This window comes from Hordeum vulgare, chromosome 3H (assembly GCF_904849725.1).
Source record: "Hordeum vulgare subsp. vulgare chromosome 3H, MorexV3_pseudomolecules_assembly, whole genome shotgun sequence".
Lineage (NCBI taxonomy): Eukaryota > Viridiplantae > Streptophyta > Magnoliopsida > Poales > Poaceae > Hordeum > Hordeum vulgare.
The window spans coordinates 413,034,575-413,047,985 of record NC_058520.1 but is presented as its reverse complement, the minus strand read 5'-3'; positions in this window follow the sequence as shown (position 1 = coordinate 413,047,985).

Below are 13,411 nucleotides of genomic sequence, written 5' to 3'. Positions count from 1 at the left end.
TGTTGGATTGATCCAGGAAGATGAAATTCGCATGGAGTTCTGCCCCGGCAAGGGTTGCCACGGAGAGCTATTATACGTCTCCAACGTACCTATAATTTTTTATTGTTCCATGTTATTATATTATATGTTTTTGATATTTTATATGCATTAATATGCTATTTTATATTATTTTTGGGACTAACCTATTAATCTAGATCCTAGTGCGAGTTTCTGTTTTTCCTTGTTTTGAGTATTGCAGGTAAGGAATATTAAACGGAGTCCAAACGGAATAAAATCTTCGGAATTATTTTTCTTGGACGAGAAGAAACCAGCCAGACTTGGAGAGGGGGGCATGAGACCTGCTGGGAGACGACAAGCCTGCAGGGTGTGCCATAGGGGGAGCCCCCTTGTCGGGGGGATAACCCCGGGGTAGGCACATCGAGCTTACTCCTTTGCCTTCGGCCAAGAAGGAACAGCAAGAACCATTCTGTAAAGACCAAGTCCGCCTGGCCGGCTAGGAAGCACCTGCCGGCTGGGGGCGAGGTGGCCAACTCTCTGCCGGCCAGGAAGCACCTGTCGGCTAGAGCCAGACGGCTCCCTCTCCCTGGCCGCCTAGGCCAAGCCAGCCGGCTAGGGGCGAGGCAGCCGTGCCCAGGCCGGCTAGTCAAGGAGGCTAGACGGCTAGGGATCACAAGTTACATCACACCGTAGGTCATGACGAGGCCCTATGGTTAGAGGTCGCTACGCGTCAGCAAAGGTACTGGATCGGGGTGCACGACAGGAACAAGCGTCGGGGCCACGCCGTTGACCTCCTTCGTCTCCGATCCATCACCCTCCACAGTGTCGGTCCATCAAACTCCCACTCCATTACTCCACTCGGCGTGGGAATAGTGGAGACGGCCGTACTGCCTTCCCATGACGATCCTCGCTCGACGACGGACGTACCCCACGTGTCTTGTGTCAACCTTAAGCGAGAGCCTTATTGGCTAGCCAGCGGGTCCCACAGCGAGAGGGGACCTCGCAGCCGGCGGGCCCCTCTAGCGACAAGACAAGACCCCGTGGGTCCCCTGGCCAGTCGGGTCCCACTTTTGTACCTTTTATCCATATTATAGGTCAATGGGTTCATCTATAAAACCCCCCTACCGCCCTCCATGCAAAGGGTCGGTCAACTCACCACAAACAACAACCACATAGGAGAGGCAGACGCGAGCCGGCAGCTCCCTCTTCCTCCTCCGCAATACAGCTCCAGGAGCACTTTGTAGTCCCATTCATACATCATACACTCCAGCAGGATTAGGGGTGTTATCTCTATGGAGAGCCCTGAACCTGGGTACATCGTGCGTTCCATGCTTGTACCATCCTCGTTCCCAGTGCCCTCCGGTGCCACTTCGGTTCCCACCATCTTTAGGTTACCCATGGCTTATGTTGTGAGTAAATACCGACATTTGGTGCCCACCATGGGGCCGTCCGCGGCATCGGCTGGCTTCACGCGCTGGGCAGGGCCCTGCTCTTACACCACCGGATGCATCGCATCCGGACCGATCTGCATGCCCGTGGAGCCTGCCTTAGATGAGGCTTCACCGATGATGATCGACGTCCTAGTCCGTCATGCGGATTCGGACAGGGAGTCCGACGACGAGTCACTCCCCAGCATCGTCGTCGCTGCTATGGAGAAACTCAGCGTTCTCTTTAGCGATATGTGTCTCGGCGACGGTCCTTTCTATCCTGGCGAGGACTTCGATGTCGAGGCGTTATGCGCCAGCTTTAGTAGGCTCTCTATCGTTGAGACGCCTACGTTCGACATGTACCCCAACAACATACTCGTCTTTGACGGTCCTCCGTCGTCTGTGGGGCTCTTCACCCCATTTCTCGTCGCTACCGTCTCCAACGTCATGGAGGTGATGGTCATCGGCGCTAGCACCAGCACAGCTCATGGCAAGGCGTCAGCAGACGCTAGTGAGCCTGCTGCTGTCTCTACTGACACTCTTCAAGCCGCACTTACCGACTTGAGGACGCCCATCGCCACCTCCACAAGCCCCACCGACGCGCGGGCCTCGTTAGAGGAGGCTCGCACATAGATCTTGGAGGAGGGCATTGCCATCGCCGTGGCTAAACGCCCGATGGAGGCCACGCAGTGTGAGTATAACTCCACCTATAGTCTCACCCCGGTTTCCGAGGCCCCTAGCCGGCTTGGCTCAGTCCGCGACCGCGGCCGGGTCATTGCCGAGATTCTAGGCGGCAAGCAGCCGATCTACAAGACTCCTGCTGCCAACTTACGGGCAACCCAGGCGGCCATGGAAGAAATGCCAAGCTTGGAGGGCGAGGATCGCGCCTTCCAGGAGAAGCGGGTCAAGGATCTCCTTGATGCCGCGAACGAGCAGCAGACACGGCTTGACCCCGATCAAGCTCAGTCAAAGTCTCCGGGACCCAATCCCAGAGCGCGCCGTAACCCCAACGGTCATCAACAAGCCGAAGGATCTTCCTCGCATCGCACTTCTGGCCAGAAGGGCGAGGGCAGCCACGACGGGCGTTCTCAGCACCAGAGAGAGCATACTTCGAGCCACCATCGCGGGGATGATGAGAATGATTCGGTATATGAGGTTCCTCGTCCGGGGAGGACCCATGCTACCGGCTCACAAGGCGCCCTTCCGACCGCGGCTCGGATTGGCGCTTGCGTCCCACAGGGCGACCACGACGCTCGCAGGCGTCTCAACGCTCTGGCTCAGTCAGCTCTTTTGGAGGAGGACGGTCCCATCGGTCCGGCATGCTTCGGCCCCCAGATCCGAGGGGAGCCGTTTCGCCGAGGCTTCACTCTGCCTCGGGACACTCCCAAGTACAATAGCACTGCCAAGCTAGAAGATTGGGTGATCGACTACACAACCGTCGTTGGCATTGCCAGGGGCAACAAGCGCGTAGCCGTTATCTACGTGCCACTCATGCTGGTCGGCTCGGCTCGGACATGGCTTAACAGCCTTCCAGCAGGCAGCATCAACTCGTGGGTTGACTTCGAGGAACCACTCATCCGCAACTTCACTAGCACGTACAAATGCCTTGGCCGGCCTCACGAGCTGGCCATGTGCGTCCAGAGGCCCGACGAACCCCTTCGCAACTACGTCACACGCTGGACGGAGCTTCGCAACTCCTGCGAGGGAGTACATGAGGTACAAGCCATCCAGTACTTCATCAACGGTTGTCGAGACGGCACCCTCCTCAAGCACAAGCTCATGTGCTCCGAGCCCACCTCTCTGGCGGTGCTCATGGACAAGGTGGACAAGTATGCCATGGCCGACTCCGCAATGCGGGTCAAGGTGACCGCCTCGGACAAGGATGTCCCCATGCAGACTACTCCCAAGCCGGCTGGAGAAAATCGAGGCGGCCAGAACAACAACAAGCGCAAGGCGGATCAACTTGATTCGCGCTCCAACAATAAAGCTGGTAGCCAACATGGAAGGAGAGGCGCCGGCTACTCAGGCCAGCTCTCAGCAGAGGCGGACCGGCAAGAACGGCTGGCAGCCCAAGCAGTCTTTCGAGAAGATGCTTCATGCGCCCTGCAAGATGCACTCTGGGGGAAGCCCACTACCCATAACCTTCGACAGTGCAGCTTTGCACGACGACTATCGCAAGGGGAGGGCCTGCCGGCTGCCCCAGGTGCACCTGCAGCGCCTCATGCTCCGGCTCCCGGTCCAGCTCCGGCTCCACCGTCGCCACCTCACAACGACGACCGTCCCCACAACGACTACCCCAATCAAGATGGAGCATTCGTCGTCTTCACCAATGAAGGCGACGACAAGCGCAACCAGCCCCAGCGTCGGCGCGAGGTGAATGCCATGGTCCCCCCGGTTCCCCAATACATGCATTGGTCTGAAAAGCCCATCACATGGAGCCAGGTTGACCATCCTGCGGTGATGCCAAACCCTAGCTCATACACGCTCGTCCTCGACCCCACTTTCGCCTCCCAAAGGCTCACCTGCCGGTTCTCCCGGGTGTTGGTCGACGGCGGCAGCAGCATCAACATCCTCTTCCTCGACACCCTCCTCAAGCTCAGGCTCAAGGAGAAGGACGTCATGCCGACCACCACTGTCTTCCGCGGCATCGTGTCGGGACAGTCCTGTTCGCCGATCGGCAAAATCCAGCTGGACGTCCTTTTCGGTGACAAGGCTCACTTCCGCCGTGAGTCCATATGGTTCGAGGTGGTGGATCTCAGCAGCCCGTATCACGCACTCCTGGGTAGGCCGGATATGGCAAAATTTCTGGTGATCCCCCACTACGCCTAACTTACTATGAAGATGACGGGTCCAAAGAGCATCATCACCATTGCTGGCGACTACACGAAGTTGCTCGAGTGTGCACAGGACAGTAGCCGCCTGGCCGACGCCATGGTGATTGCTGAGGAGACAAGGAAGATTGACCGGCTCGTGGCTCAGGCCACCGAGCAGCTGGCGATCCCTACTCCTCCATCCCAGTCGGCCGGCGAAGGCTCCTTCAAGCCGGCCAAAGAGACCAAGCAAGTGCTACTCGAGCTGCGAACCCCAAGCAGTGCATCACCAACGGGCCTAACCTTAGCCCCAAATAGAAGGCGAGCTCGTCGACTTCCTCCGTGAGAATCGGGACATCTTTGCATGGTCCCCCAAAGACATGCCTGGTGTTCCGAGGAAGTACGCCGAGCACAAACTTCACATGCGATTGGATGCAAAGCCGGTGAAACAACCTTTGCGTCGCTTCACCGAGGGGAAGCGGCGCACAATTGGAGAAGAGATTGCCCGGCTCCTTGCAGCCGGCTTCATCATGGAGGTTTTCCACCCGGACTGGTCAGCCAATCCAGTCCTGGTTGTGAAGAAGAAGAACACCTGGCGAATGTGTATCGACTACACGAGCCTGAATAAGGAATGCCCGAAAGACCCTTTCACTTTTCACAGGATAGATCAAGTGATCGACTCCACAACCGGCTGCGAACTGCTGTCGTTTCGGGATGTTAATTCAGGCTACCATCAAATCAAGCTGGATCCAGCTGATCGCATGAAGATCTCCTTCATCACGCCCTTCGGGGCCTACTGCTACACCACCATGACGTTCGGTCTGAAGAACGCTGGTGCGACATTCCAATGATGCATGTAGTAGTGCCTACTACCATAGATTGGTAGAAACATGCACGTCTATGTGGATGATACCGTCGTCAAGACCAAGCAGCACTTCAGCCTCCTCGACGACTTGCGGAGGCGTTCGCCAACCTGCGCGAAAACAAGATCCGGCTCAACCCTAAGAAGTGCGTCTTTGGGGTTCCAGATAGAAAGCTCTTGGGTTCTTCATGTCTGCTCGTGGCATCAAAGCGAACTCTGAGCAAATCGGCACCATCGAGCGGAAGGTGAAGCTGGCTGGAATCCTAGACGTCCAGAAGTTCGTCGGCTGCCTGGCGTCCCTTAGCCGGTTCGTCAGCCGGCTCGGCGAGAAGGTGCTTCCAGTCTACCAGCTCATGAAGAAAACAACCAACTTCGAGTGGAATGACCAGGCGAACGAAGCCTTTTGCGACCTCAAGCGGGTCATCTCAAGCTTGCCAATCTTGGCAGCACCGGCTGAAAGGGAACCCATTCTCATATACATTGCAGCGACCACTCGCATGGTTAGTGTAGTGCTGGTAGTTGAGCGTAAGGAGGAGGGCAAGGTACTGTTAGTGCAACGTCATATCTACTACCTCAGCGAGGTCTTGCCTGCCTCCAAGCAAAACTACCCCCACTACCAGAAAATGTTTTATGGTGTTTACCTTGCCGCAAAGAAGTTGAAGCAATACTTCGAGGAGCATGCCATCACTGTGGTGAGCACTGCTCCACTTTCAGAAATCATGGGCAACCATGACGCGACTGGCCGGATCGCCAAGTGGTCCATCTCCATGGCTGACAACGACATCCGCTACGAGCATCGCACTGCCATCAAGTCTCAGGTGGTGGCCGACTTCCTTGTCGACTGGGCTGAAACCCAGTTTGAGCCGCCGCCTCCAGATTCCACTCATTGGCGGATGCACTTTGACGGCTCAAAGATGCGAACTGGTCTGGGAGCTGGCATTGTCTTGACGTCTCCGAAAGGGGACCAACTCAAGTATGTCGTCTAGATTAACTTCGCCACCTCCAACAACGTCGCCGAGTACGAATCGCTCGCTCACGGCATTCGGCTTGCCAAGGAGATTGGTATCCGGCGGCTCCTTTGCTTCGGCGACTCGGACCTTGTGGTGCAGCAAGTCTGTGGTGAATGGGACGCCAGGGACGCCAACATGGTGAGCTACCGCTTCCTCATACAGCAGCTCAGTGGCCCTTTCGAGGGTTGCGAGTTTCGCCACGTTCCCAGTGCGGACAAGGAGGCGGCTGATACATTGGCCAAGATTGGCTCTACAAGACAAGCAATTCCGGTCGGCGTCTTCCTCGAACAGCTACACAAGCCGTCCATCAAGACGTCTCCAGAGTCGGCATCAATTTTTGTGTCGGCTGATCCCTCGGTACAAGCGTCGTCAGCTATGCCAGCTGCGCCGGCTACACTGGCTAAGCCGACTCCAATTGATGCACCCGCTACAACCACTTCACCGGATACGACTACTTCGCCGGCTACAACAACAAATCTGGCTCCGCCAGGCCTCGAATCATGTCGTCTCGACACCAAGTGGGTGGACGTCATGGAGGTAGACGACGAGCCGGCTGCCACGACGGCATCACAGGTAGAGAGTCCCGAGCCTGCTACTGCTTCATCAAGCGTGGGGGCTGCCGAAGCCCCTGACATTCAGGTCGAGACGGAGCCAGCCCTTGTGTCGGCTCCGTCTTGGGGTCAACCCATCCTGGCCTTCCTTCTTCGCGACGAGCTCCCTCAAGAGGAGGCGGAGGCAAGGCAGATCTAGCACCGATCTGCAGCCTACGCCATCAACAATCGCGAGCTGGTTCGGTGTAGCGTGACTGGCGTGTTCCATCGCTGCGTCGAATCAGAAAAGGGGCAGGAGATCCTCAGAGACATTCACCAGGGGGAGTGCGGGCATCATGCCGCCTCTAGAACCATGGTGGCCAAGGTGTTCCTCCATGGATTCTACTGGCCCACATGGTCAACAAATGCGAGGGGTGCCAACACTTTGGCGTGCAGAGCCACATGCCACCTTCGTCCCTCAAAACCATCCCCTTGTCATGGCCTTTCGCCGTGTGGGGGTTGGACATGGTGGGAGCATTCAAGACCACTCAAGGCGGCATGACTCATCTCTTGGTAGCCATCGATAAATTTACCAAGTGGATTGAGGCTAGACCTATCAAGAAGCTTGACGGCCCCACGGCCGTCAGGTTCATTAAGGACATCGCTGTCCGATACGGCGTCCCCCATAGCATCATCACCGACAACGACACCAACTTCGCCTAGGGTGCTTTGGCGCTCTACTGCTCCAAGGAAGGCATCCAACTCGACTTGGCATCGGTGGCACACCCCCAGTCCAACGGCCAGGTGGAGAGGGCCAACGGCCTAATCCCGGCCGGCATCAAGCCAAGATTGGTGGCACCACTCGTCAGGTCAGCCGGCTGCTGGATTGAAGAGTTCCCGACAGTGTTGTGGAGCCTCCATACCACGCCCAACCGGTCAACCGGCTTCACTCCATTCTTTCTGGTATATGGGTCCGAGGCTATCATCCCTACGGATGTTGAGTTCGACTCGCCTCGGGTCACCCTATAGACAGAAACAGAAGCAAAGGAGGCAAGAGAAGACGGCGACGATCTTCTCGAGGAGGCACGGGACCTAGCCTTGAGCCGGATGACCATTTATCAACAGAAGCTGAGATACTAACGCAACAAGAAGATCAAGCCTCTCTCTTTTAGAGAGGGAGACTTGGTGCTCAGAAGAATCCAACGAACAGCTGGCCAGCACAAGCTCTCGTCCCCATGGGAGTGTCCCTTCATCATCAGCACGATACCACATAACAATGCATACTACCTGATCGATTTCCAGAAGCCAAGGAAACGCAAGAGAGACGACTCCGGCCAGGAGACGGAGCATCCATGGAACACGACGTTGCTTCGCCCGTTCTATTGCTAGAAGGCAAGTAAGAAAAATGGAAAGAGCATGCACATATGTATCTTTCTCCCTCTTCGGGATTTCTAATGAATGCAATGGAAAGAACATGCACATATGCTTCTTTCGGATTCATAACTAGAGTTTTCACTCATTTTGTGAGTCCCTTAGTCCGGCTCTAACGGGCTCGGGGGCTTGCTAGCCGGCCCAAACGATTACCTTAGTTGTAGAAGAACATATAGTGTATGCCGGGTCGAACCCTGGCCGTCTTGTAACAGCTACAGACTGGCTCCCGGGTGTCCGGCTAGCGAGGCGGCGCCAGGTAAGGCTTGCTGCGCGAAAAGTTCAAACTACAAAAAGGGTTCCGGCTTGGGTTGGTTTGATCCTTTTTTGTGATCTTATTCTAGCCGGCCTCTGCTCGTTTGTGTTTGAGTCCTTAAGTCTTGATGGCTTCGACAAATCTAAGTCCAATATTCCCAAAGGCAGAAGCCTCGACCCAGTCACAAACTGGTTCCCGGCTGTCAGGCTGGCGGGGTAGACGCTAGAGGGAGTAAAGGGGTTGGAGAAAAAGGAAGTCAAGCAGGAATCAAAAGTTGAAAACATAAAGCAACACGCATCGCATTATGAATTTAATGCAGAATTCATACATTCAAAAGCATTGGCCCAAGGCCGAAGTTCATTACACACTCCCCAGTGGGTGGAAATGTTGGACTGACAATATATTGCACACAACTAAAACAAAAACAGGACCAGCTAAGGGGCGGCGGCCTCGTATGTTGCCCTGGCTGCTGCTCCTGAAGTGGTGGCTTCACCATCGCCGGCTGCTCCCGAGGCGGTGGCGCCGCCTTCTCCACGAGAGCTTCCGGCTCCGTCCTTGTCAGAGTCGGCGTACGCCTCCCTGCTGGAGGCGGCTTCTTCCTCCTCATGGGCTGCCTCGTCGAAACTGCCATCAGCGTCATAGGGCTGAAGACGGTGCAGGTCCTCAGGGACCATGTTGCCGTCGTCATCCCGCTCCAAGTTGAGCTCGTCCCAGGCGGCGTACGAGGCGATGTCACGGGCCCTCACACGCAGCTCCTCCTCCATGGCCTGCAGCTCCCCCTCCGAGCCGCCGCGCTGCGCGACGAGCTTGCCCAAGTCCAGGTTCCGGTACCAGGACTTTGCCAAGGGCAGTGCCATGTAGGCACCGGCATGTGCGACTGAGGCGCGCCAGGCATCCAGGCGGTCGCCGCCAGCTGTAAGCCAGCGGGAGAGCCGGCTCATCGACGCTGGCTCCACGGCATCGTGTCACATCCCTAGTTTCTATTTGAAGTCTAGCAAGATTGTGCTCATGTTTAATATTGCATTTAAAAGTGAAAATAGATATCATAGAGAAAAACCCTAGCAATTCCATATTCAACCCAATTCAAAATTGTGATAGATCAATGAACTCAAAATGGCCTTCATAAAAGTCCATCATTTTTGATAAATATTGGAAACAATAATTCAGGGGAGGATTTCTTTTCACAAATACTTTTGCCATTTTATTTAAAACACAAAAGCCACTAAATCAACCATATATGTGATTTCAAATATTTTAATATTTCATAGTATGTTGAATTCTTTATTTGGGTTTGGAAATAATCCAAATGACACCCCAACAGTATTTTCACTATTTTCGAAATAGTTTGTAGCCAAAAATAAAATCAAACAAATGTCAAAAAGGTTAAAACAGAAATCAGAAAAGAAAGAAAATGGAAAAGAGTTATCTAACGCTTACCTTGGCCCAGCCCAGATCGCCTCTGTCGTCTTCCCCGTGCCAGTCAGCAGCAGGAGGTAGCCGCGGCTCTCTTCGCCGCGGCCACGCACTTGAGTGCCTGCCTGGCCTCCCCTTCGCGCTGGCCACGAAGGGATAAGCTCCTGCTTCACATTCCAGCTCTCTCCCTCTCCTCATTCGCCCTCCTGCTCCCCCCTCTCTCAGCCGCCGTTAGAGCCGAGCTTGAGCTCGAGCTCGCCGGCGTCTCTAGCCTCCGCAAGCCTCCCCGAGCACGTCATTCTCTCCGCCTCGTCCAGCACGTCGTCCTCGCGAAAGGAAGCGAGCTCTCGAGCCCTACATTGCCCCGATGTCGTCGTCTTCCTCCTCGGATCACCGAAGCTCGCTGTCGTCGTTCTCCCTCTCCAGGCCGTCCCCGAGCCTGCTCTCGACGTCTCTGCAACCCGTGTAAGCTCAGGATGGTTTCCCCCTGTTTTCCCCATCGATCCCGTGCCCTAGCGCCCGATTCCACCAGAGCCCGATGAGATCCGCCGTGGGAGCTCGTCGCCGGTGATGTTCCGATGATGGGTTGGTCCAAATGAGACCATCATCAGCTTCAGTGCGTCGTGTAGATTTTGTAGGAACCAATCCCCGACCCTATTGCCCTCTGTATTGATGATCTCGATGTTTCCCAAGCTCCAGCAGCCGCCGAGCTCGTCGCCGGCGTCATCTCCGGTCGTTTCAACCCCTAAGACTAGTAAAAATGGATGCGCGGATGAGTGGCCATTCTTCTAGTGTCATCTGCCGCTCATTTAGTCGCCACAAGAGCATTTTCGATGCCCTCCACCGTCCCTTGAGCCACCGGCGGCTCAACGCCGGTGGGTTGACTCCCCTGAGCCTATGACAAGTGGGCCAGCCCCTGGCTAATTAAGTTTAAGTTAATAAAATAAGTTATTTAATTAAAACCCTAATCAGTCACTGACATGTGGGCCAGTCTCTGTTAACTAGCAAATTAACTTAAAGTTTAATTCAAATCTAGCCAGAGTCACTGACCAGTGGGTCCCACTGGTTAGGTTTGACTTTCAACGGCTAGATTGACCTGCTAATGTGATGCTGATGCAGTAAAAACTATTTCTATTTTATAATAATTCCAGAATAAGTGCAAAACTTTGGAAATTCATAGCAAATTAAATATAAATCCAAATTTGACAAATAATATATGAAAATTGATCAGAAAAATTCAATGAACACAATGGTGCTATTTTCATGCATGATAAACAAAGTTATGAAACAGCATCAGGTCAAATCAATTAAAGGAATTTAATAAATGTCCCATTTTAAATAGTATTTGAATTTGAATTCAAATCAGAATCAACCCAAAGGTTTGATAGCCACACTATCTCATGCTATTTCATGCCATGATCATGCATCATATTGTTGCATATGAATGTTATTGATTGTCGTTATTATTTCAGTAGGCTCTGCCCTTCCGGATACATGTGAGTATCCGACTGACACATTTAATCCTTCTGCTGAGCAACAAGACAAGCACCCTTTTGATTTAATCATCCCGATATAATCCCATGTTCCTGCGCCTGCTCCCAATTATTGCATTAGGACAAAATATTTGAAATGCTTTACTTCGGTAGCTGAACCTATTCCTTTGCATGACCTGTCATTGTCACAGTAAAAAGCCAAACCTTTCAACCTAGCATACCTGGTAGTTGATTGAGCCATGATGTGTCTTGTTGTGCTATGCTTGCTATGCTTAGAGTTGTGTCGGGTCTGCTTCAGCTGGGTGATGAACAGGAATGGATGAATGTGTTCTAGTGATGAAGAATAAGTGTGGAACCTGATTTGGTAAAGGTACCGATGAAAGGCTATGTAGGAGTACATGGTGGGTTGTTTCATTAGAACCGTCCTTAGGAACTGAGTTCCGTGTATGTAATCCAAGACTAGTTACTACCACATGTTGGGCCCTGAAATATGACCCCGCTCGACTTATTAATTGCCTAGTACTCGGTCCAGGAGTTGCAAGTAGTTTCTGGTGTTTATAGTCATGCTGGAGGCCGTGCATAGTGCTGACCTTAGAGGTGGGCTATGATGTGGTAGGCAGTGGCACAGTGTACCAAGTGGCACCCGGATGGTGGGATTGGGAACCCTGCGCACATCGTTTGGGGCCGTGGCGGAAACCTCGGCCGGACTTCCATGTGGGTTCACTCTCAAATAGGCGATAAAACTGGACTAGGTATTAGCGTGGTTAACGGTCATGGCCGACTCCCTCGCTGGGGTTCCGCTTGGAGGTTGCCGAGGTGCATGACGTGCACATGGCGATAAGTAGCTTGAGCTGATGACCCACAAGTGTAGAGGATCTATCGTAGTCCTTTCTATAAGTAAGAGTGTTGAACCCAACGAGGAGCAGAAGGATCTGACAAGTGGTTTTCAGCAAGGTAATCTCTGCAAACAGTGAAATTATCGGTGACGGATAGTTGTGTGGTAAGATGATTCGTAGTAAGTAGCAAGTAACAATAGTGACAAAGGTGCAGCAAAGTGGCCCAATCCCTTTTGTAGCAAGGGACAAACTCTTATAGGAGGTAAAGCGCTCCCGAGGACACACGGGAATTTCTGTGAAGCTAGTTTTCATCATGTTCATATGATTCGCGTTCTCTACTTTGATAGTTTGATATGTGGGTGGACCGGTGTTTTGGTGCTGCCCTTACTTGGACAAACATCCCACTTATGATTAACCCCTCTCGCAAGCATCCGCAACTACAAAAGAAGAATTAAGACAAAGTCTAACCATAGCATTAAACTAGTGGATCCAAATCAGCCCCTTACGAAGCAACGCATAAACTAGGGTTTAAGCTTCTGTCACTCTAGCAACCCATCATCTACTTACTACTTCCCAATGCCTTCCTCTAGGCCCAACTAATGGTGAAGTGTTATGTAGTCGACGTTCACATAACACCACTAGAGGAGAAACAACATACAAGCATCAAAATATCGAACGAATACCAAATTCACATGACTACTTATAGCATGACTTATCCCATGTCCTCAGGAACAAAAGTAACTACTCACAAAGCATAATTATGTTCATGACCAGAGAGGTATTGAATAGCATCAAGGATCTGAACATATAATCTTCCACCAAGTGATCCAACTAGCATCAACTATAAAGAGTAATTAACACTACTAGCAACCTTCCAAGTACCAATCGGAGTCGCGAGACGGAGATTGGTTACAAGAGATGAACTAGGGTTTGGAGGTGAGATGGTGCTGATGAAGATGTTGATGGTGATGAGTCCCCTCCGATGAGAGGAGTGTTGGTGATGACGATGGCGACGATTTCCCCCTCTGGGAGGGATGTTTCCCCGGCAGGACGACCCTGTCGAAGCTCTAGATTGGTTCTGCTCAAGTTTCGCCTCATGGCGGCGGCAATTCCTCCCGAAAGCCTCCTATTGATTTTTTCTGGAATGAAACCCTCGTTATAGCAAAAGAGGGGAGCTAGAGGGCTAACAGGGAGCCCACAAGCCCCCTAGGCGCGGCTAGGGGGGTAGGTCGTGCCTAGCAGGCTTGTGGCCTCCTGGTGGCTCCCCTCTGGTACTTCTTCTGCCCAGTATTTTTTATAAATTCCAAAACAATTCCTCGTTGATTTTCACGGCTTTTTGAGTTGCACAG